We start from the raw sequence: 26,325 nt of genomic DNA, 5'->3' as shown, positions 1-26,325 counted from the left end.
ATCTGAGAAGTTAATAAAAATTTGAAGTAACTAAACAAATAGCCTGTATGAATGATTTGCATGGAACTATAACAGGCAAGAATATTTTCAAAAAAGCTGGGAAACACTAATTCAGTGCAACATGAACTGGAATGTGCTAAGCAGAATCTGTGTTATAACTGATGTAAAAATACATAAGCAGGAACTGAAGATGGCGGCATGAGTAGAGCAATGGAAATCTCCTCTGAAAACCATATATATTTTTGAAAATACAACAAATACAACTATCCCTAAAGGAGAGACCAGAAGATACAGGACAACAGCCAGACTACATCTACACCTGTGAGAACCCAGCGCCTTGCGAAGGAGGTAAGACAGAAGCCGCGGCCCGGTGGGACCTGAGAGCCCCTCACTGCAGCTCCCGGTGGGAGGAGAGAAGTCAGAGCAGGGAGGTAGAGGGAGCCCAGGAATGCTAAATATCCAGCCCTAGGCATCCACATCAGAGTGCAGACACACAGTGCATTGGGTGCTGGATACTAGGGAAATGGGACAGTAAAACCTGCTATTGGGTCTCTGCAGCCGGCGCCCCTGGAACAAAGAAAAGCGAGTGCTTTTTGAAAGACTTAAAAGGACAGGGACCCCACAACTGGAGAGAAAGGTCCCGGGACACTTAGCCCAGGAGCTGGGAATCCCAGGGAACTCAGGGTGCCCTAACCCCCTGGGCGGCAGCACAGCTCAGAGGCTCCGCATGGAGATAAACAGCCTCCAACCCATTCCACTTCCGACGCCGCTCCACCATAGTGGAGCGGCAGCCTGAGGCCAGCCACACCCACAGCAACCACAGAGCGTAACTCCACAGCAGCCGGGCAAGAATCAGAGACCCGGTCTGAGCACAGCTGCCCAGCACAAGCCACTAGGGGTCACCATTCTCCCAGGAGAGGAAGGCCACAAACCAGCAAGAAGAGTCGTTCTCCCAGCTAACACATGTGCCAGCTCCCCACAACGACCTCTATCACCATAAAAAGGCAGAATAATTTGATACAGACAAGACTAACCCAGACACCCTCCCCTGAGAAGGAACCTGGGAAGATAGACGTAACCAATCTCCCTGAAAAAGACTTAAAAATAACACTCATAACCATGCTGACAGAGCTGGAGAGAAATATTAAAGAGCTAAGAGAGGAAGTCTGGAAGGAGATTACAGAAATGAAAAAATCTCTGGAAGGATTTACAACCAGAACAGATAAGATGAAAGAGGCCATTGATGGAATAGAAACCAGAGAACAGGAACACAGAGAAGCTGACGCAGAGAGAGATAAAAGGATCTCCAGGAAAGAAAGAATATTAAGAGAACTGTGTGACCAATTAAAAAGGAATAATATTCACATTATAGGGGTACCAGAAGAAGAGAGAGAAAAAGGGATAAAAAGTGTCTTTGAAGAAATAATGACAGAAAACTCCCACAAACTGGGGGAGAAAATAGTTGCTCAGACCACAGAAATACACGGAACTCCCAACAGAAGGGACTGAAGGAGGACAACACCAAGACACATAATAATTAAAATGGCAAAGATCAAGGACAAGAACAGAGTTTTAAAGGCAGCTAGAGACAGGAAAAATGTCACCTACAAAGGAAAACCCATCAGGCTATCATCAGACTTCTCAACAGAAACCTTACAGGCCAGAAGAGAATGGCATGATATATTTAATGCAATAAAAGAGAAGGGCTGTGAACCAAGAATAGTGTCTCCAGCACAATTATCATTTAAATATGAAGGAGGGATTAAACAATTCCCAGACAAGGAAAAGTTGAGGGAATTTGCCTGCCACAAACCACCTCTACAGGGTATTTTAGAGGGACTGCTCTAGATGGGAGCACCCCTAAGGCTAAACAGATGTCACCAGAGAAAATAAAATCACAGCAAAGAAAGCAGACCAACCAAGTACTAACTAAAGGCAAAAAATAAAATCAACTACCCACAAAAGCAGTTAAAGGAAACACAAAAGAGCACAGAATAAAACAACCAACATATAAAGAATGGAGGAGGAGGAATAAGAAGGGAGAGAAATAAAGAATCACCAGACAGTGCCTATAATAGCTCAATAAGTGAGTTAAGTTAGACAGGAAGATACTAAAGAAGCTAACCTTGAACCTTTGGTAACCACGAATCTAAAACCTGCAATGGCGATAAGTACATATCTTTCAATAATCACCCTAAATGTAAATGGACTGAATGCACCAATCAAAAGACACAGAGTAATAGAATGGATAAAAAAGCAAGACCCATCTATATGCTGCTTACAAGAGACCCACCTCAAACCCAAAGACATGCACAGATTAAAAGTCAACAGATGGAAAAAGATATTCCATGCAAACAACAGGAAGAAACAAGCAGGTGTTGCAGTACTAGTATCAGACAAAATAGACTTCAAAACAAAGAAAGTAACAAGAGATAAAGAAGGACATTACATAATGATAAAGGGCTCAGTCCAACAACAGGATATAACCATTATAAATATATATGCACCCAACACAGGAGCACCAGCATATGTGAAACAAATACTAACAGAACTAAAGGAGGAAACAGAATGCAATGCATTCATTTTAGGAGACTTCAACACACCACTTACTCCAAAGGATAGATCCACCAGACAGAAAATAAGTAAAAACACAGAGGAACTGAACAACACACTAGAACAGATGGACCTAATAGACATCTATAGAACTCTACATCCAAAAGCAACAAGATTCACATTCTTCTCAAGTGCACATGGAACATTCTCCAGAATAGACCACATACTAGGCCACAAAAAGAGCCTCAGTAAATTAAAAAAGACTGAAATTCTACCAACCAACTTTTCAGACCAGAAAGGAATAAAACTAGAACTAAATTGTACAAAGAAAGCAAAAAGGCTCACAAACACATGGAGGCGTAACAACATGCTCCTAAATACTCAATGGATCAATGACCAAATTAAAATAGAGACCAAGCAATATATGGAAACAAATGACAACAATAACACAAAGCCCCAACTTCTGCAGGACGCAGCGAAAGCAGATTTAAAAGGAAAGTATATAGCAATCCAGGCATATTTAAAGAAGGAAAAACAATCCCAAATGAATAGGCTAATGTCACAATTATCGAAATTGGAAAAAGAAGAACAAATGAGGCCTAAAGTCAGCAGAAGGAGGGACATAATAAAGATCAGAAAATAAATAAATAAAATTGAGAAGAATAAAACAATAGAAAAAAAAATCGATGAAACCAAAAGCTGGTTCTTTGAGAAAATAAACAAAATAGATAAGCCTCCAGCCAGATTTATTAAGAGGAAAAGAGAATCAACAGAATCAGAAACGAGAAAGGAAAAATCACAACGGACCCCATAGAAATACAAAGACCTATCAGAGAATACTATGAAAACCTATATGCTAACAAGCTGGAAAACCTACAAGAAATGGACAACTTCTTCGAAAAATACAACCTTCCAAGACTGACCAAGGAAGAAACACAAAACCTAAACAAACCAATTACCAGCAAAGAAATTGAAGCGGTAATCAAAACATTACCCAGGAACCTTACCCCCGGGCCAGATAGATTTACCTCGTAATTTAATCAGACATACAGAGAAGATATAATTCCCATTCTCCTTAACATTTTCCAAAAAATAGAAGAAGAGGGAATACTCCCACACTTATTCTATGAAGTCAACATTTCCCTAATACCAAAACCAGGCAAAGACCCCACCAAAAAAAGAAAATTACAGACAAATATCCCTGATGAACGTATATGCAAAAATACTCAACAAAACCTTAGCAAGCTGAATTCAAAAGTACATCAAAAGGATCATACACCATGACCAAATGGGATTCATCCCAGGGATGCAAGGATGGTATAACATTCGAAAATTCATCAACATCATCCACCACACAAACAAAAAGAAAGACAAAAACCACATGACCATCTCCATACATGCTGAAAAAGCATTCGACAAAATTCAACATACATTCATGATAAAAACTATCAGCAAAATGGGTATACAGGGCAAGTACCTCAACATAATAAAGGCCATATATGATAAGCCCACAGCCAACATCATACTGAACAGTGAGAAGCTGAAAGCTTTTCCTCTGGGATCAGGAACAAGACAGGGATGCCCACTCTCCCCACTGTTATTCAACATAGTACTGGAGGTCCTAGCCACGGCAATTGGACAAAACAAAGAAACACAAGGAATGTAGATTGGTAAAGAAGAAGTTAAACTGTCACTATTTGCAGATGACATGATATTGTACATAAAAAACCCTAAACACTCCACTCCAAAAATACTAGAACTGATATCAGAATACAGCAAAGTTCCAGGATGCAAAATAAACACACAGAAATCTGTGGCTTTCCGATACACTAACAATGAGCCAATAGAAAGAGAAATCAGGAAAACAATTCCATTCACAATAGCATCAAAAAGAATAAAATACCACGGAATAAACCTAACCAAGGAAGTGAAAGACCTATACCCTGAGAACTATAAGACACTCTTAAGAGAAATTAAGGAGGACACTAACAAATGGAAACTCATCCCATGCTCTTGGCTAGGAAGAATTAATATTGTCAAAATGGCCATCCTGCCGAAAGCAATATACAGATTTGATGCAATCCTTATCAAATTACCAACAACATTCTTCAACGAACTGGAACAAATAGTTCAAAAATTCACATGGAAACGCCAAAGACACGAATACCCAAAGCAATCCTGAGAAGGAAGAATAAAGTGGGGGGATCTAACTCCCCAACTTCAAGCTCTACTACAAAGCCACAGTAATCAAGACAGTTTGGTACTGCCACTAATAGAGACTACAGACATTAACCCAAACATATATGGTCAATTAATATACGATAAAGGAGCCATGGACATACAATGGGGAAGTGACAGTCTCTTCAACAGATGGTGCTGGCAAAACTGGATAGCTACATGTAAGAGAATGAAACTGGATCACTGTCTAACCCCATACACATAAGTAAATTCGAAATGGATCAAAGACCTGAAAGTAAGTCATGAAACCATAAAACTTCTAGAAAAAAACACAGGCAAAAATCTCTTGGACATAAACATGAGCAACTTCTTCATGGGCATATCTCCCCGGGCAAGGGAAACAAAAGCAAAAATGAACAAGTGGGACTACATAAAGCTGAAAAGCTTCTGTACAGCAAAGGACACCATCAATAAAACTAAAAGGTACCCTACAGTATGGGAGAATATATTCATAAATGACAGATCCAATAAAGGGTTGACATCCAAAATATATAAAGAGCTCACGCACCTCAACAAACAAAAAGCAAATAATCCAATTATAAAATGGGCAGAGGAGCTGAACAGACACTTCTCCAAAGAAGAAATTCAGATGGCCAACAGACACATGAAAAGATGCTCCACATAGCTAGTCATCAGAGAAATGCAAATTAAAACCACAATGAGGTATCACCTCACACAAGTAAGGATCACCACCATGCAAAAGACAAACAACAACAAATGTTGGATAGGTTGTGGATTAAGAGGAACCCTCCTACAAACTGCTGGTGGGAATGTTAATTAGTTCAACCATTGTGGAAAGCAGTATGGAGGTTCCTCAAAAACCTCAAAATAGACATGCCATTAGACCCAGGAATTCCACTCCTAGGAATTTACCCTAAGAATGCAGCACTCCAGGTTGAAAAAGACAGATGCACCCCTATGTTTATTGCAGCACTATTTACAATAGCCAAGAAATGGAAGCAACCTAAGTGTCCATCAGTAGATGAATGGATAAATAAGATGTGGTACATATACACAATGGAATATCATTCAGCCATAAGAAAAAAACAAATCCTACCATTTGCAGCAACATGTGTGGAGCTACATGGTATTATTCTCAGTGAAATAAGCCAGGCAGAGAAAGACAAGTATCAAATGATTTCACTCGTATGTGGAGTATAAGAACAAAGAAAAACTGAAGGAACAAAACAGCAGCAGAATCACAGAACTCAAGAATGGACTAACAGTTACCAAGGGGAAAGTGAGTAGGGAGGATGGGTCGGAAGGGAGGGACAAGGCAGGTGGGGAGAAAGGGGGCATTACTATTAGCATATATAATATAGGGGGGGCTTGGGGCGGGCTGTGCAACACAGTGAAGACAAATAGTGATTCTACAGCATCTTACTACTCTAATGGACAGTAACTGTAATGGGGTTGTGGGGGGACTTGGTGAAGGGGAGAGCCTAGTAAACATAATGTTCTTCATGTAATTGTAGATTAATGATAACAAAAAAAAATACATAAGTAGCAGCAACAAGAAATAAACACGTGAGCAGAAGAAAACTTAGATTTACAAAACTTCTGAATATTTAGAGTTTAAAGCCTGTCAACCATTTCTGTCAATGATTTATTTCACTCTGTACTTAACCTTCTTTCATTTCATGAACATTTTCAGAAATGGAAGTTGAATATCCTAATTTGCCCTATCACTAATAAGTTAACAGGCTGAGCAGTGGTAAAGTTTTATTCCAAGTCTTTTGAGCTGAAATTCTGAATAAGAATCACCCTCAACCACTATTATTAAACACTGAGTAGGTTTGGAAATTAGCTTTTCCTACAGATTTAATAATGTTCCTCAATGAATTCAACATAAAATCAAAGGCAAAACAGTGAATATACACAAAACTTATATTGCAACAAAGTTATTTCAATGAAAACTAACATGGTTTGGGTCACAAGTAATGTCAAGTTGCATAACACATCCCATGCTGTCAAGAGTTAATGCAATATGCAAGATGCCAATTCCCAGAGATAGTCACTCAGGCTTATTGGAATGGTCATCATCAAAAAGGCAACAGAAATCAGAAACGAAGAAGGAATAATCACAACCGATACTGCAGAAATAAAAAAATTATCAGCAAATACTATGAAAAATTGTATGCCAATAAATTCGACAACTTAGAAGAAATGGACAACTTCCTAGAAAAGTACAACCTTCACAGACTGACACAGGAAGAAACAGAAAATCTGAACAGACCCAACTACCAGCATTGAAATTGAACAGGTAATCAAAACACTCCCCCAAAACAAAATTCAACATACAGACCACTTCACAGCCAAATTCTACCAAACATTTAAAGAAGAGCTAATATCCATCCTTCTTAAAGCATTCCAAAAAGTAGAAGAGGAGGGAATACTTCAAAACTCATTCTTTGAGGCCAGCATCACTCCAATACCAAAACCAGACAAAGACATCATAACAAAAGAAAATTATAGACTAATATCCCTGATGAACACAGAGGTAAAAGTCCTCAACAAAATATTAGCAATCCCAATCCAAAAATACGTCAAAAAGATCATTCATCATGACCAAGTGTGGTGTGTTCCAGGGATGCAAGGATGGCACAATATTCATAAATCAATGAATATCATATACCACATTAACAAAAAGGATAAAAACCACACAATCATCTCCATAAATGCTGAAAAAGCATTCAACAAAATTCAACACCGATTCATAATAAAAACTGTCAACAATACGGATATAGAGGGTACATACCTCAACACAATAAAGGCCATATACGACAAATGCACAGCCAACATCATACTTAATAGCAAAGAGCTGAAAGCCTTTCCTCTAAGATCAGAAACATGACAAGGATGCCCAATGGCCCCATTTCTATTCAACATAGTACTGGAGGTCCTAGCCATGGCAATCAGACAACACAAAGAAATAAAAGGCAACCAGATTGGTAAGGAAGAAGTTAAACTGTCACTGTTTGCAGATGACATGATATTGTACATAGAAAACCCTAAAGAATCCACCCCAAAACTACTAGAACTAATAACTGAATTCAGCAAAGCTATAGGATACAAAATCAAGACAGAAATCTGTTGCATTCTTATATACTAATGATGAACTAGAAGAAAGAGAAATCAGGTTAACAATTCCATTCACAATTGCATCAAAAAGAATAAAATACCTAGGAATAAACTTAACCAAGGAGGTGAAAGACCTATACCCTGAAAACTACAAGACACTCATGAGAGAAATTAAAGAAGACACCAAAAAACTGGAAATCTATCCTGTGCTCATGGATAGGAACAATTAATACTGTCAAAATGGCCATCTCATCCAAAGCAATCTACATATTCAATGCAATCCCTATCAAAATATCAGCAGCAGTCTTCAGTGAACTACAACAAATAGTTCTAAAATTCATATGGAACCACAAAAGACCCTGAATAGCCAAAGCAATCCTGAGAAAGAAGAACAAAGCTGGGGGGTTTACATACCCAGACTTCAAGCTCTACTACAAAGCTACAGTAATCAAAACAATTTGGTACTGGCACAAGAACAGACCCATAGACCAATGGAAAAGAATAGAGAACCCACATAGAAACCCAAGCATATAGGACTAATATATGATAAAGGAGCCATGGATATACAATGGGGAAAAGACAGCCTCTTCAACAACTGGTGCTCACAAAAGTGGACAACTACATGTAAGAGAATGAAACTGGGTTACTGTCTAACTCCATACACAAAGTAAACTTAAAATGGATCAAAGACCTGAATGTAAGTCATGAAACCATAAAACTCTTAGAAGAAAACATAGGCAAAAATCTCTTGAATGTAAGTATGAGCAGTTTTTTACCAGACATATCTCCTCAGGCAAGGGAAACAAAATTAAAAATGAACAAGTGAGACTATATCAAACTAAAAAGCTTCTGTACAGCAAAGGACACCATCAGCAGAACATAAAGGCATCCTTCAGTATGGGAGAATATACTTGTACATGACTCATCTGATATGAGGTTAACATCCAAAATATATAAAGAACCACATGCCTCAACACCCAAAAAACAAATAACCCGACCAAAAAATGGGCAGAAGACCTGAACAGACATTTCTCCAAAGAACAAATACAAATGGCCAACAAGGACATAAAAAGATGCTCCACATTGCTAATCATCAGGAAAATTCAAATTAAACCCACAATGAGATATCACCTCACACCAGTTAGAATGCCCACTAACCAGAAGATAAGAAACAACAAATACTGACGAATGGCATAACCAGAAACCAGATAAAGACATTAAGAAACCCCAATGCAGGAGAGAATGACAAATTCTCATGCTGAAAAGGCTATAAGAAAACAGTCTCTAATCTTCAATGGATCCTTTCAGTTCCCTAAGTACTTCCCAGTCTCCCTGAGGCCTAGATCCACAGTTTGCCCTAGATTACTGTGGAATTTCAGGCTCCCTTTTACCATGTGGACTCACAAAAATGAACATCAATTAAAGAAACCCAAGCATCTCTGTTACCTAATACACACTAATAACCCTTCTAAGCAGATGCCTCTTTGAAAGTAAAGACTACGTTTATTCAGCTTAGAGTTGCCAAAAATATCTGGACCTGGGCCTTTTATGAAGCTCAGTACTCACTGCATTTGCTATAGAAAAACTAAATAAACAAAATCTCAAGTATCTAGATTGTTCTAAGACAGAAGCAATCTAGGCACAGAGGAAAATTTGGAAATATAAGACTTCCTCTCTACATGAAGGTATCTAAAGCAGTGGGAGAGATACTGATCCTAACCTGTAACTACTAGTGAACCAGATACATGCCAATGAGGGTATTACACCCCGCTCGCTCACACAGGATCAAAGATGGACAAATGGCTCATCTGGTCAATGACAGTGAAGCTCAGGACTTCCAAGTTGCTGAAGAGAAGTTCTTCCTACTGCACTGTAAGTCTGGGGAGGCAAAAATCCCAGGGCAAAATAGCTCTAAAAACGGAAATCAGTCAAAGGGAGAAATAAAGTTTAAAATCCGTTTACTGCTTACAAACTGCAGTCCAGCACCTTCTCTCCCCTCCCAACCACCCCATGCTCCGGATGAAACCAGCAAGCAAGCAAGCCCCTCCCCTTAACCGCTCAGGTTCAGACACACCCCCGGTTGCCCAGGTAACTGCCCATTGGCATGGAGATGAACTTCTCTCCATACCCTGAGGATATGCAAATGCACCAAACCCAGGCAAGATATTCTGGAAATGTTACAATTTTACCCACAAGCCACCCCTCCAGAAATCTTGTCTTACAATTTACTCATTCCCCCTCTTCTGCAATGGTCCCTGGAGGAGAAAACTGGAGCACTGTAACCAGACTAATGACATAACAATAGCAACAGCAATAAAATCATGACAATCCTCAAGCGGGAGGATTCAGCTAGGTTCAAAGTCTTATGCAGATTAAGTCCATAGCTAGTCCATTCCATAGGCAGGCAGTAGCTGAGGGTTCAGAGCAATCATCATGCGGCAGCTGCCGCCAGGGGGCGCATTCAGGCTACAAGGACTGTAGGAGAAAACCTTAAGGGCAGTAAGATACACGTTTTAATGACACCAGCATGGGCAAATCTTGTCCATCAGGTAGGATACCTGCAAGAGAGTGGTCCTGTGATAAAACAGTGGCAGGAATGGGATCTCATCCTGATCTAGTATACCAGACTTTCACACCCCTCCCTGTGGGAGTTACAGATGGGTCATAAATAGGGCTATGGGAGGTACATGCACTGGCCATAAAGATAAAACAAAACTTCCCCACAGATGATGTCACCTCCTGGACGTTTTGGGTACACTACCATGACCTTGGGGGCCATTCAGCTGTTATTCCAGGAATACACAGGAGGCCAGCTTCCAGGCCTTTCCCCCAAGGTCCCAGAAGGGCCAACCATCACTGGTCCATGTGTTGAAATGTCCAGGGCCAGGTCCATGTAACAGTGTCTCCAAGGCTTAATGCAGTAGGGGCTGGCAGCAACATGTTGCTCTGCCAGCTATATTCTGGCTTCAATAACTCTTCTTTGGTTTGGACGTATAATTGTGTAGGAGAGGCAGCAAGGTATGTGAGCATATCCACAGGGCTCAAAGTTCCTTTACATGGCTTCTCATTCAAACGCCGCAGCACTGTCCATAGGCGAACTGACCAACCCATAGACTACTGGTGTCCAACTTCAGGCCAGATTTCAACAAACTGTTGTACCTCTCTATCATGCCTGCCCTGGTAGGATTATATGGTACGTGAAATTTCCACTTCATTCCTAATTGCTGCACCCATTCTTGTAACGCATGTCCAGTAAAGTGGGTGCCTTGGTCGCTCTCAACCACCGGCGGCCGGCCATAGGCTGCAAAGAGACACTCCAGGCCCCTCTGGGTGGTTTGCTGCTCTGCATGATGTGTCCAGTAGCCGTGTTCACATCGGCCCACATATGGGATACCGATATCCTTCTGATATGAGCAGAGGCCCAATATAATCTATTTGCCACCTGACAAGGGGTATTGGCCCCCTTACTACTGTCCCATGTTGCTGTGGGACTCGGTGTAACTCCCTCTTAGAGCACACAAGGCACTCCTGGGCTCTGCTGACTTCTTCAAAAGTCAATGGCAAGCCCCACCTACGGGCTACAGCCCACACTGTCTTTTGTCCCATGTGCAACAAACGCTGGTGCAGCCATTGGGCCACATCAGAGGCAGGCTTTCCTTCTAGCCAGCACACCTGGGCCAATGTGTCTGCTTCAGCATTCCCTGGGGATGCCAAAGGCAAATGGCCAGTCACATGATATACAGTAACCGTCTTAGTCTGACAAGAGGCCCATAGGTCTTGCCACAACTCTTGCCCCCAAAGGGGCTGGTGACCAACCATCCAGTTGGCATGGTACCATGTCAGTAGCCACAGGGTCAAGCCCCGATAGATGGCCCAGCTGTCAGTGCAGACGACTATACAGGAGGGCTCCTGGGTGATTATAAGCCATACTGCCCACAACTCAGCCCACTGACTGCTCTTCCCCTCTCCATCCTCCATCCATATTGTCTCAGTCTTAGGATGGAAAGCCACAGCCCTCCACTTTGGGGGCTGTCCACAACTAGTGCCGTCTGTGTACCAAGCATCTTCAGGTATAGGGGCTTTTCCCTCCTGATAAGGAGTCTTGGCTACCAAGGGCTGAAAAGCAAGTTCTTCCTGCTTTCCACTGGTATAGGTCACGGGCCCCAATAAGCATTGGAGTTCTCCACTTAAGGGGCTAGTAGAGAGGGTGCTGCACTGCTGTAAATATGTGCCCCATTTGGCCAGTGTAGGTGTCTGTGCCACTCCACTCCGTGGCTTTTGTGTCCAGTCTCGCACCCACCCCGTGATCGGATAGGTGGTTATTACCTTGGTTGGAGCTGTTCCAGTGCTGGGCTCCATAGCCAGGAAGGTGTGGTACACAGCACCCAGTTGCTTCTCTATCAAGGTGTACCGGACCTCTACTCCTTTCCGTAGTTGTAACCAAAATCCGATAGGTTGGCGTGTCCATTCAAGCCACTGCCAAAGACCCCATCCATAACCATCTTCAGTTACATGAACATCTAGTTCACAGGGCTTTGATGAGTCCATTACATTCAAAGCCTATATGGCCTTAACTGTCCGCTTGGCAGCAGTAAAAGCAGCTGCACATATCTCATCCCAGTCCCACCTGATGCCCTTTCGTATCAACCAGTATAAGGGCTTTAGAATTTGTGCCAAGTGTGGGATAAACTCTCTCCAGTGGTCCAAAAGACCCAAAAACTCTTGTAATACTGCCACAGTGATAGGGGTAGGGAAAGCCTGGACCTTGTCTATGACTGCTTCAGGAACAACTTTAGTCTTATCCAACCAGACAACCAAGAAGTTCACAGACAAACTGGGTCCCTGAACCTTGGTGCTGTTCACAGCCCATCCTTTTTCCTGTAGATGTCGCAACAGTCTAGGAACTGCCCCTTCTAAATCTGAAAGAGAATCAGATGAAAGCATAATATCATCAATGTAATGATAGAAGCTCACTGTTTGCGGTTTCTTCCATGTGGCCAAGTCCTGGGCTACAAGCCCATGACAGATGGTGGGACTGTGGAGGTATCCCTGTGGAAGGATAGTGAATGTCCACTGTCAGCCTTCCCACGTGAAGGTAAACTGTTCCTGACTTTCCTGTGCTATGTCAATAGAGAAGAAAGCATTAGCAAGGTCTACTACATAATGATCCATTCCCAGTTCATGGCTGAGGGTGTCCGGAATATCTGCTATAGAGGAACAGCAGCATGCAAAGGGGGTGTGACTTTATTCAATTCCCTGTAATCTACAGTCATACGCCAGGAGCCATCTGGCTTTCTCACTGGCCACACCACACTGGAGAATTAAAAGGACTATGAGTGGGCTTTATGATGCCCACCCTATCCAACTCCTGTAGAGTTTCTCCAATTAATACTGCTTAGTATTTGTCACCGGCTGAGGTACAGGCAGAGCTACAGGTGGGTACTTAGCATGTCCCCTCAGAACTCCCTTTACCACACATACCCTCAGTCTGAACTCCCCTGCAGTGGTCTGTAACCATAGGCCCTGTAGGATATCTACCCCAAAAATATATTCAGGGATGGGAGAAATGTACACGGTATACTCCTTTGGGGATAAATGCCCCATCCCCAATGGGATTTGGGCTTTCTTCACTCTAATTGCCTTACCCCCATAGCCATCTATCACAGCAGGGGTCCCAGGAAAATGCTCAGGGCTGCCACGAATCAAAAAACACTCAGATCCTGTGTCCACCAGAGCCAGGACACGTTGTACATTCACAGGGGGACCAATGAATTGCTAATTCTACATGTGGCCTCTGGTCCCCCCCCCATGTCCCCCAAGGTGGGGACTTCAACCCCCCACCCCTCAATCAAATCACAATGCCCAATCATTCTCCTGTGGAGGTGAGGGCTCGGGCGAATCCTAAGCACTGTTTCCCATGAAGTTTTGCAGGGACACCGGCTGGGCATGAGGCCTTGACTCTGGTTTCTGTATCCTGGACCTCAGCGGCTGGAACTGCTGCTCTGGCTTTAATTGATGCCACAATTCTAATAATATTCTATTGGGATTCCCATCGAGTTTTTCTTTCACTACCCCGGCCTTTATCAAATCCACCCACATCTGTATCTTCGAGACCTTCATGGGGCCTTCTGCACTTCTTTCAGTCATGGCCTGTACTTCCCTCCATGCCCTTATTATTTCAACCTCCCCCAGATCTGCTAAAGTATGAGTAGCCTCAGCTATGGGGTACCCTAGGTGGTGGGGCAAGAGTATTCACTAGGGACCCAAAGAGAGATGTGAAAGCTGTATGCAGCACCAGGTTTCTCATTCTTTGAGTGAACACCTCCTTATCAGGGCCCTGGGGGTCCACATTATAGATGATGTTTTTCATACCCAGTTCCCGCAGTACCTATTGGAGCTCTGCATATGTTTTCCAACTACTGGAAAAATATGGTAAATCACCCTGATTAGGCCAAACCACCCTTATGGCAGCTGTCAGCCATTCCAGGAGTGTCTGATTCCCTGAGGCGTGATGGGCATTTCGCAACCGCTGCTGGAGGGAAGGGTGAGTCATCAGGGAAGCCAGTCTACGCATCTCAGTACCTAACATAACAATGTTTTCCACCCCCAGATCCCGGAGACGTAAAAGCAGTGTAGGCAGAGGTTTCGATGGCCTCTGCCTATACTGGACGCTCATGCTCCACCAGCGCATCATGGGTATAGGGGTGGAGCATTGAGTGCTCCACAATCTGGGGAGGGGGCTGCTCCTCCCCCTAAGGAGCCCACAGTTGTTTCCTTTTTATTTTCTTAATTACAGCTGAGTGGGCCTTTAAAACAGAAGATGGTACCTCCCGCGGTGGCCTGGGTAGCAGATCTGCCAATGGCCCCGCCTCCTCTTCTCGCTCGGGCTTCACCATTTCCAGGGCTGAAGGTTCCTTCCCCTCCCCCACAGCCTCCTGCAACACGGCTTTTCCTGATGCCTCCCCCCTTGCCGCTAAGGAGTCTTCTAGGAGTGTGACCTGTCTTTCAGTAGCTGTCTCTCTTAATAGCATCCCATAGGTTTTCACCCAGCTCCTCCAAACGATGCTGAAGTGTGTCTCTCTCCCACCTAAGTCCCTCTCTCTCCTCGCTAACCCTCTCGATAATCCTCTCTTTCTCCTGTATAATATTTTCCACTATCTGGATGAAAAAGAGACCCTACAAGGCCAGCCACTACACGGCCCTCTAAGGTCTCCAAGCAGTCTTCCAACTCACGGAGGGCTAACTCTGCAGCTTCTGGTGTTGCCACCCTTCCCCAGTTCTGGGGAAGGCCCCACCCCTCTAAGAGGTACTTTACCCAGACCAATTCCCCACTAGGGGTTCCCAAATTGGAAGCACCACAGCTGGGGGGATAATAACAGGTGAAGCTGCACCCTTTGCTGTTGCATCCATTGAGGCCTCTCCGCCATCCACAGGGGGGCTTCCAGGCATTTCCCCACCATTTCTCAGGGCAGCCCTTCCAAAGGTTGCACCCATTATGACAGATTTCAGGTTCAGGGGAATCCTGCCGACTTCCACCAGATTTAAGTCCAGGGAGGCAAAATCCTGGGGCAAAATACCTCTAAAAACCAAAATCAGTCAATGGGAGAAATAAAATTTAAAACATGTTTATTGCTTACAAACTGCAGTCCAGCGCCATCTCTCCCCCTGCTGGGGCAGAAGCGAGGAAGCAAGCAAGCCCCTCCCCTTAACCTCTCAGATTCAGACACGCCCTCGTTGCCCAAGTAATTATCCATTGACATGGAGATAAACGTCTCTCCACCCCTGAGGATATGCAAATGCACCAAAGCCACGCGAGATATTCTGGAAATGTTACAATTTTACCCACATGCACTTAAATTGGAAGGGCAGCAATTGGAGTTATTTCAGCCATTTGCTGCCACAAAAAACCTAAAGATCACATCAACACACAGTGGACAGCAGATCTGAATTCACACAAGTAACAGACTACGTCCTGGTGACATCATTTAAACTACAAAATCTATGCCTGAAACCAGTGCTTTCCCTAGATTTTCAGTAATGTAAGACAGAATACTCTCTTTTTAAACTAATTTGGGTTGGGTTTTCTGTTACTTGCAACAAGATTTTTAAACAATATAGAAGCTCCCCTAAAATCTGTAATAGTTCATATTTCTCTTTAATTTTTTACAAGAATTCTAGCACATTTTAAAACAAAAAATTAAACCATATCCCAACATTTTAACATAAGTAAGTCGTTTGTTTCTAGTTGATATACACAAGCCATTCGATGCTTAAGCTGATAATCATTCTATTCTAAAATGATCCTTACCACAACATCCCCCCAACATGGACTTACACAGCATTCCTACAAGCATCATGAGAGTACATGGACACAACCAGCCCTTGATCACATTCCTCCTAGGAGCCTTTACCTAAAAAGGGACTTCAACTCTGCTGAGGACTTCAATCTCTCATCCAGAATATGTCTTTTGTTGCCCTTGCTATTAACTTTATAAAAAGCCTTTACCACCTCTTTGAGATCAACTCACATACTATCTGGGTCTTTAAACCAGTTTCAGTACCAAAATAACTTGTGTCAAAGTTTAGACAATTGAGCCCAATCAGTAACTTCCAACATACAAAGGCAATAATATCCCTACCATGATCTACCTTTCTTGTCTAAATGTCCTCAGCCCTGGTTTCTTCTTTACTGTCACTATCCAAATCTTTTCCATTATGCCCAAGAGAATAACCATTCACTTGTTACTGAACCCCCGTCTTCTTCAATCTTTTTGAGCAATGGTCCTTCCATTTGTTTACCTTGACTTAAACCTGACTCCCCCCTAAAGATTTTGAATTCACTCTCTTTATTATAGTCCATGCCTTCCCAGAGCCAGAAGTGATTGGCATTCACATGCCTTTCTACTGCAGCTTCTAGATCATGATCATCCCCCTTTATGACCCCACCTTCAAAATCTATTTTTTCCTCATCAGTAGAACCTTCTGATCCCTTAAGTCATACCTCCTCATTCACAGAAGACCTGGGAACCTAGTTCATAGTCTTCTTTACTACTCAGTCTCCTATAAAAATTCTGGGAGATTTCAATGCCCATTTACTACCAGAGTAAATGGTAGGTGAAGATGACCTATCAAATTACTGTACATCAGAATTCACAGACTGGTAAGCTCAACTCTACTTTAGGCACACATTCTTCAATTCTTTACTCTGCATCTTGTCATCATTTGAAAATGTCCTTCCTCAATTATTCAAACAGCTCACAAAAATCTTACTCTGGTCATACTTACTCTATGATTTTACAGAAACCTCCTATCCCTTGACTCCTCCAATTTCCCCAAACCTGGATCCTATGGGAGGACATCAAAATCTCTTAGCAGTAACTTCAGATTTGCACCCCTTTCTCTGAACCACAAAACCACAGCTCTAGGTCAACATTGCTTCTGAAAACTGAGCTACTCTACAAAGAACAACCACACTTGACACACTGATACTACTATGAAGTCTCTAACTTTGGTCCTTTAAAATAAAATTGGTAAGCTTCCTCTTTTATTCCCCTCAACAACTCTTGTAATCATTTTTTCAACTCAAACCCCCCTGTCATCTTCCCCTGCCCAGGACCTTCACTCAGAACCAATAACCTTGCTTCTAATCTTACAGAGATAAGTTACCAGGCACACCCTCCCTCCACCCCATATTCCTACCTATAACCTTATCTATATTCATACCTCTCCTTACCTATTATTATTTCAGGCATCCTTCATTCTGTTCAGAGCCAGCCCATCCACCTAGACCCTTGACCCACACTGTGACTCCCACCCACTTCCTATCTCCTTCAACACCTGTTCTATCAGCCATACCACATCTTGAATCTTCAACTTCTCTTCCCCTATTAGCACATTTAACCCCTCAGCACATGTACAAGGTCAGGTTTAACCTAAACCTATAAAGAAAGTCCTTTCTTGGTTCCCACCCAGTCGCTTCTTCCTCTTCTCAGCAAACCTTCATCAAAGAGATGTTATTCTCTTTTTCTCCTTCTTCTTCCCTCCCTCTTTCCCTCTTTCCCCTTCTTATTCTCTTCCTCCTTCCCAACTCTCCCTCTCTTCTCTTCCTTCCCTTTTCTACCTTTCACTTCTCCATTATTTCCTCTTTTATTCCCTCACTCCCTCCTCCTCCCCTCTCTGTCCTCTCCCTTCTTCCTTTATCACCTACCATTTACTCCGCCACCAACTGTAAGGGGGATTCCATCCTTAAACCCCTACTGAAACTGCTCTGTCACCACAACTTCTTCATCACCAAATCAAATGAACACTTGTTCTGTCTTTATTGTTCTGTACCAATGTACTGTATTTGATATTTGACGCTGTTACTGTCTCCCTCTTAAAATTTTCTACTCATTAGCATGTTGGCCAGCACATACTAGACACTCCAATATATTTGAATAAATGAGTAAGAGTACAAAAAAAAAAAAAAACAATACCAGGCATTTCTCTGCCTGGAGAATGAGTAAGAGTCAATATCCAATGAAATATTCATGGTAATTAACTATGTCAAGGGCCCAATTAGACCAAGCAGCACGTATCAGTAGTGGAACAATCAGCTCAATGACATGACTTTCTCCTGTCATTCTCATCATAGAGAAATCATAAATAGAAACCCAGGACTGACGATAAGCAAGGGAAAAATAATGGAAATGCTAAAGGAATCTAGAATGCTAAGAAAAGCACAATGTGAACTTTTTTTTTTTTTTACTAACACATGACAGACTCCCTACATTTGATAAAAACATACCTGTCTGTCATGAGGAAATAAATCAAGTGGAAAAGAGCTAAGCATAAGTCAGTCTGAAGCACCAACCAAACTTAAGAGATCAAAAGTAAACATGGGCGGCCCCGGGCAAGTCTTGGCTCGGGTGCCTGCCGCTCAGGCTGACCCCGGCAGGTCAGCAGTGAGCCTCATCCGTGGAGAGTCCTGGCGTTTGTGGATCGGCGGCCGTGGCCAGCTTAAGAAATGTATAAAAACTCCAGAAATCCCTTCTAAACATGTTAGGAACTGGGTCCCAAAAGTCTTGGAACAACGACGACAAGGTTTGGAAACATTTTACAGATGAGTGAAGTCATTTGATGCTTGTCTTTCTCTGCCTGGCTTATTTCACTGGGCACAGTACCCTCTAGTTCCATTCATGTTGCTGCAAATGAAGACCTGAACAGAAATACAGATGGCTAATAGGCACATGAAGAGATACTCCACATCGCTAATCATCAGGGTATTTACTTAATCAAAGGAGAATACCTTAAAAAGAGTTCAGAAGCATGGGCAGGAATTCCTGGTTCTGAGTGCACTCTGTCCAGGCAACCTTTGCATAAGATCATGTTCTACAGCTGAGAGAATCTGGTAAAGGTCATACCATCCTAGCTCTGAATCTGTTTCTGCCTCCTACCTCACTTTGCAACCCTAGTCAGATATCTACACTTCTCACCTTTCAGATGAACAACACAGTGTATTAAAGTATCATCACCATGCTGGTCGTTAGATTCCGAGAACTTATTCGTCTTAAAACTTAGAGCAAGTGATTAAACATCAAAAAATGGTCAACTTCACCTTTGGGAACACATTCTTCCTCATGGGGTTCTCTGATATCCGGGAGGTCCAGATCTTACATGCTGTACTCTTTCTGCTGATCTACATGACAGCCTTCCTGGGGAAACTGCTCATCATCATACTCACCACCAAGGACCCCAGGCTACACACCCCGATGTACTTCTTCCTCAAGAACTTGTCCTTTCTGGATCTCTGCCTCATATCCATCACTGTCCCCAAAGCCATCACGAACTCTCTGACGAGCAACACCATTTCATTTCTGGAATGCGTGTCACAGGTGTTTTTCTTCTTCCTCTTAGCCACTACAGAAGTAGCGCTACTCATGGCCATGTCCTATGACCACTACATGGCCATCTGCCACCTGCTCAGATACGACATCATCGTGAACCACGGAGCCTGTGTGCAGATGGCCACCTCTTCAGGGGCCAGTGGGGGTCTCAATGCAATTCTGCACACAGCTGCCACTTTTTCCATAGCCATGTGTGGGTCTCCTGAAGTTCATCAGTTCTTCTGTGATGTCCCACAGCTGCTCTCTCTTGCCTGCTCTTATAACACTGGGGAACTGGTAGTCATTGGACTCAGCCTAGTGTTAGATTTTTGTTTATTGATATTTCTTAAATCCACATCTTCTCCACTATGCTGAGGATGCCCTCCAGAGAAGGCAGGTCCAAAGCTTTCTCAACCTGCCTGCCTCACCTCATTGTTGTGACTCTGTTTCTCTCTTCTGGGTTTTTTGCCTATTTGAATCCTTTACCCAAATCTCCATCACTCTGGGACTTGCTAGTTTCTGTTTACTATACCGTGCTGCCACCCACCATGAACTCCCTCATCTACAGCCTGAGAAATAAGGATATGAAGGTGGTACTAGGCAATTGAGAATGAGCAGACATTGTGCATCAAACTGGAAGAGTTAATATCACATAGATCATGATCTTTTCATTCACTGTCATCATTCTCTGAACAATCTGTTGCATAGTCTGGCAATGATACTGGGTATATAGTGCAAAAACTACCATGAGTGATATGATCATGCTCGTTAGAGTCCTGCTAAGCATCATCCCCGACCAGATCAGGTGGATAATGAAGCATGGAGAATTCTACCGGGAATGGGGCAGGTATGTGCTGACCTTCTATTTGGGATTCCAATGGGGACTCTTTTCTTCTGTGGAAATGGGACACTGGACAGGATGCTGGGATATCAGAGATAAATGTGGATTTTCTTGGATAAACTGGTTGCATGATCACTCTCAGGAGAGGCAATATCTGAAATTCCATGTGCAGCAATATTTACGATTCATTCTCAAACTAAACGAACTCGACAGAGGCAATGGCCGCACAACATTGTGAATGTGCTAAATGCCACATTAGAATGGTTAATGCTGCAATAAGTGGTTTTCACCTCACCAATAAGGCCTAAATAAAACCAAAACAACAGCCTGTTGTAAAAAAAAAAAGTAAATATGAAGTTTAGTTTTCAAGTTACAAGAAGTAAACTAGCGAAAGTCACACATGAGAATGTAGAATTCCTGCTGTCTCATGCCAAATTTAAACCACAGAAAGTTCACTTTACTTTGTTTCTAGGTAGACTTCTTCCCATACATTTTCCCTTAATTATTCCCATTGTCAATGTTTTAAATAATTTCAGGTGCTAATGTCAGCAGCAATACTTATTAAAACACATTCCTGACTTGTAAAGAAACCTTTCCAGATACAAAATAAAGACTCAGAGACATAAGGCACCCAAACATCATGGTTCTAAAACACCAGAATCCTTTGTACCTTCTTGTTTGGAGCATTCTGATTTAGTAAGGTTTATATACTCTACACAAAGAAAATGGCTTTACTAAACACCTGACTACTAACCAAAGCCTATAGAACTGTATAGCATTTTAAGTTTCTAAAGCACTTTTAACATATACTTGTTTCATTTTTAACTCACATCAAGGCTATGAAACAGGCAAGGCAAGCATTAATATTCTTTTACAGTGAGAAAACTAAAACTTAAGTTGTTCATCGATTATAAATCACATACTAAAAAGTTGTAATCAGGCATGATCTCCAAATTTTATCTTCTCTCTCCTACTCATATGTCCTCAACCATTCTTACCTCATTCCTATCTATCTTAAAGGAAGACGTATTTCTCTTTTCTAAAACTAATCCCCACCCACTGTTAAGCCTAGAACCCCAACCTCTTGCAGAACCTTCAATTAACTCCTTTTTCCAATCCACAATGTCTCCCTTTCTATTAGTTACATCTCTTCATTCTATAAATATGTTCAACTCTTCCATTCCTTACTTTAAAAAAAAGTTCCTCAACTCTACCTATCCCACCAGCTGTGACCCATTCTTTCCCTGATAAACTCTCAAAGTCTACATATGTAGGGCTTGTATGATACTTTGATCTCTCCACTAAAACATTCCTTACTAAAGGTCCCCAGTGAATTCCTAGTGGCCAAATCCCATAACCATTCTTCAGTTCTAAGTTTTCACTCTTTATCCTAAGGTATTTGACACCAGTGACCACTCTTCCCTTCCTAAAACTTGCTTCATCCATGGGCTCTGCTACGTCCTTCTCTCCTTAATCTCCTACCACTGACTTCCTTCTTATCTCCTTTACTTAAAGCTCATCCTTTGCAAACTACCTACATGTTGGTCCTCTGTAGAGATGCCCTCCTTTTCCCTCTTCAGCTAAACACTCTGAACAATCTCTTCAACTCCCATATCCTTAACCACTTACCATATGCCTACAGTTTTCTAAACTCTAAGGTCTCTACACACCCTTTCATTCTTTTAGGAAGAAGCTAGAACAAAAGGAAGTATTCATCATTCTCTGGGCAGGTAGGAGGAGAAGAGGTAGATGAGACCATTTTCTAAGCTTAGAAACAAATCACAATGAAAACTCAGATTTGACAGCATAAAAAATTTAAAGTTCTGCAAACTAAGACAAACAACATGGAAAATAAAGAAAACATACACATACATATTTTAACTACATGCATACCCATAAATATACAACAAAAAATAAATGGAAAAATCAGGAAATTTACAAAACTTTTAAAACCACTGAAAATGTTCATAATTACTAGCAATTAAAGAAGTTAAATTAAGGCCGATTAATTATTTTTTTAATTAAGATATCATTGATATACACTCTTACAAAGGTTTCACATGAAAAACATTGTGGTTACTACAGTCACCTATATTATCAAGTCCCCCACACACCCCATTGTAGTCACTGTCCACCAGCATAGTAAGATGCCACAGACTCATTACTTGTCTTCCCTGTGCTACACTGTCTTCTCCGTGACCCCACACACACCATGTGTGCCAATTATAATGCCCTTCAATTCCCTTCTCCCTCCCTCCCCACCCACCTTCCCTCACCCCTCCCCTTTGGTAACCACTAGTCTCTTCTTGGAGTCTGAGTCTGCTGCTGTTTTGTTTCTTCAGTTTTGCTTCATTGTTATACTCCACAAATGAGTGAAATCATTTGGTACTTGTCTTTCTCCACCTGGCTTATTTCACTGAGCATAATAACCTCCAGCTCCATCCATGTTGTTGCAAATGGTAGGTTTTATTTTCTTATGGCTGAATAATTGTGTATATGTACCACATCTTCTTTATCCAAGTCATCTACAATGGACACTTAGGTTGCTTCCATATTTTGGCTATTGTAAAAATTGCTGCACTAAACAGAGGAGTGCATATGTCTTTTTGAATCTGGGACCTTGTTTTCTTTGGGTAAATAACTAGGAGTGGAATTCCTGGGTCAAATGGTATTTCTATTTTTAGTTTCTTGAGGAACCTTCATATTGCTTTCTACAATGGTTTAACTAATTTACATTCCCACCAACAGTGTAGGAGGATTCCCTTTTCTCCGCATCCTCGCCAGCATTTGTTGTTTTTTGTTGGAGATTATTTTATCGATATTGGCCATCCTAACCGGTGTGAGGTGATATTTCATTGCGGTTTTAATTTGCAGTTCCATATTAATTATTTTTAATAATGAGGCAGTCCACATAGCTTTCGTAAAATTTTTTAAACTGTCCTTTAGCCCTCCAAACTAAGAATTACCATTTTAAGATCTAGTTCTATTCATGATCTAAGATTGTGTTAGCTTTTTGTGTGGATGTGGTTTCATAACTTCATTTGACAATCAGAATTTTGTTTTCATCCACACTGACTCTGGAGATTTTTTTAAGTGGTGACAGGTACACAGATAACCTTTTCACCCTCACTGTTTTCCAGAGAACCACACAAGATTATGATATGGGACATTCCTCATTCCTTTGGCTCAGACAGCTTTGTTGACCCTTGTCACAATGTGCACATCTGTTGGTGTGTAGAGACCACAGATGAGGAGTTCCCATATTCTCTATGAAAAATTCCCAAATCTCTTTGAGTGCCCAAAGGGCATGCTTCTTGAAGCCCAAGCCATAGGTGTGCTTCTGAATAGCAATGGTATGTTCTCCAGTCACTATTCTGTGATGGCAGAACAGCCCTTCTTCTCCCACCCTTTGCAGGAGCCATTCTGCCAGGCCCAAAGAAGCAAAGAAGGGCACAAAGTATTTTGGCTTATGTATTAGCTTTTAAATAATATTATGGTATGTTCTTTACAGTCAGAGCCACCCCTACCATATGTCAGATACTTTTCTAGGTACTAAAAGATACAACGATGAACAAAATAAATTAAAAATCACTGTCCCCTGGAAGAGATTCTAGTATGGGGGTGGGGAGGAGAGACAAACAAAAATAAGCAAATATGTGTTATACACTGATTAAACGCAGGAAAGGGAGACTAGTAGTGCTTGGAAGAGTTACAAGTTTACAAGTTGTGGTTAAAGCTTCACTGGGAAGAGCACATTTAAGACTTAATAAGAGGTGAAGGACAAAGCATATCAGAGAGAATATTTCAGGCAAATGCCTTCAGGTGAGCTTTCCCAGAAGGTTTGAGGGACAGCAAGGAGGCATGAGGGCTAGAGAGAAGTGACAGACAGCAAATAGAAAATGAAATCAGAGAGGTAATCAGGAGAGGAGGAAGCATGTAACTAATGTCTACCATGGACCCTGAGTATCTCCACGTATTTCTGCTGAGTATGCCAAACCACAAAACTTAAATGTCCCAATTCTGAGCCACTTCTGTAGATACTAACATAGGCAATTAGTAAGTCAAGGCAAGGAGACCACACCATGACTACTGAATAACTGCTCACGCCCAGTGGGTGGGTGAGGCACTGGAGGTTTGGGGACAGAAGGAGACCAAGGCTCAGTTTTGGACAGGTGAAATCTGAAATGCCCTTAGACATCTAATTCGAAATGTTGGGTAGGTAACTGAATATAAGTCCAGATTTCAGAGAAAAGGCCAAAGCAGGAGATAAAAATTTTTAAGTCATCAGTGTAAGTGACTAAATTGAGCCAAGGAAATAAATGAAGATTTTTTTTTTTAAATGATGACCAAGGTGTGAGGCCTGGCATATTCTACCATTTAGAGGTAGGGAATTTAGAAGGAACTAGCATACACCAAGTAGAAACCCTAAGATAAGAGAACTAGGAGAATGTGACATCCTGGAAGCAAGTGGAAAAACTGTTTCAACAACAAGGAAATATTCAACTGTGGCAAAGCTGCTGACAGATCATGTGAAATGAGGAATGAGGAATGACCACTGGATTTAGCAATGTGGAGATAGATGGCCACTAAGTACAATTCTAAAAGAGGAGTAGGGGCAAAAGCCTAGTTGAATTCAAGAAAAAATGGGAGGAGATTAATTGTAGGCACTGCAGTTAAGAGTTTCACTCCAAATAAACATTTACTTATTGAGTGAACAATGAATGAATGCATGATACCTACTCCTGTCAAGTATGCAGTTGAATTAAAATACTTTGCTCATGGAAATTTAAAAAGTACAACCTCTTTGAAAAGAGTGCTAACACATACCCAACTGGATTTAAAATGTCTAAGATAGGATATACAGTATCTCTATAAGGAATACACCAAAATATTAAAGCAGTGGTTATCACAGCATTGTAAAATTAAGGCTGACTTGAATTTTCTTCTTTATAATATCCCTAGTCTTTAAATGTTCTACGATGAACACATATAACTTTTATAATAAAACCTTTTAAATGATTATATCCTCTCCTCAGAATATAATGTATTGTTCCTAGGAAAGAACTTGAAACTTAGAAAAAGTTTTATACCCCAAAATTTTTATCATGGTTTATTAAAACAGTAATAGCAACACCCAAGTTTCTAATAACAGGGGCATAAAAGTTTAAGGAATGTTCTCTCAACTAAGTATTAAGCAGTCACTTAGAAGGATGTTGGTTAACTAGAAAATGTTTATATTAAAATGTTAATTGAAAAAGTGGATAATGGAGAAGTCATATGTTTTTTCCCCTCCCTAATATTCTTGAAAACAACAGTAAAATTATTTTTAAAAGGTAAAAGATGATAATGAAGACTAAAGGAAGAAAAAGAAGAGACAATAGGAAAGAATGCAACAACAAAAACTGTCAACAAATTTTTTGGAATTTAGAAAAACGTTGAAGTGATTTAGCAGAAAAGAAGAGTGACAAATTAAATGCCTGACAAAGGGGCTACCAAAAATAAACCAGACATTTTGCACTTTATTGAGTAAATGTTTCAGAGCAGTGTTCACTCATGATCTTTCATTCCACAAATGTTTTCTAAAGGCCCTTTAGGTGCCAGATTCTGTGATTATGCACAGACGATACAAAAGTGAAAAAGACAAAGTCCTTTAAAAGGACCCTACCTCCTTGTCACTATATTTCTATTTTGAAGTTTGTAAGCCAGGATAATATATTCTACCTGTAATTACACCAATACTGTCAGAAA

At 41.5% G+C, this 26,325-nt stretch overlaps 1 protein-coding gene and 1 pseudogene across 2 annotated transcripts in view; one reads left to right on the top strand and one right to left on the bottom strand.

Annotated features, from left to right (window-relative positions):
* MGA (MAX dimerization protein MGA) overlaps window positions 1-26,325 on the bottom strand; it is a 209,433-nt gene that overhangs the window by 143,140 nt on the left and 39,968 nt on the right. The gene's annotated exons all lie outside the window — the stretch shown is intronic.
* Window positions 19,124-21,268, top strand: LOC118931411 (olfactory receptor 14A16-like; annotated as a pseudogene).

The sequence above is a fragment of the Manis pentadactyla genome, chromosome 11 (assembly GCF_030020395.1).
Source record: "Manis pentadactyla isolate mManPen7 chromosome 11, mManPen7.hap1, whole genome shotgun sequence".
In the NCBI taxonomy this organism is placed as follows: domain Eukaryota; kingdom Metazoa; phylum Chordata; class Mammalia; order Pholidota; family Manidae; genus Manis; species Manis pentadactyla.
This window is presented reverse-complemented; position numbering and strand designations above follow the sequence as displayed.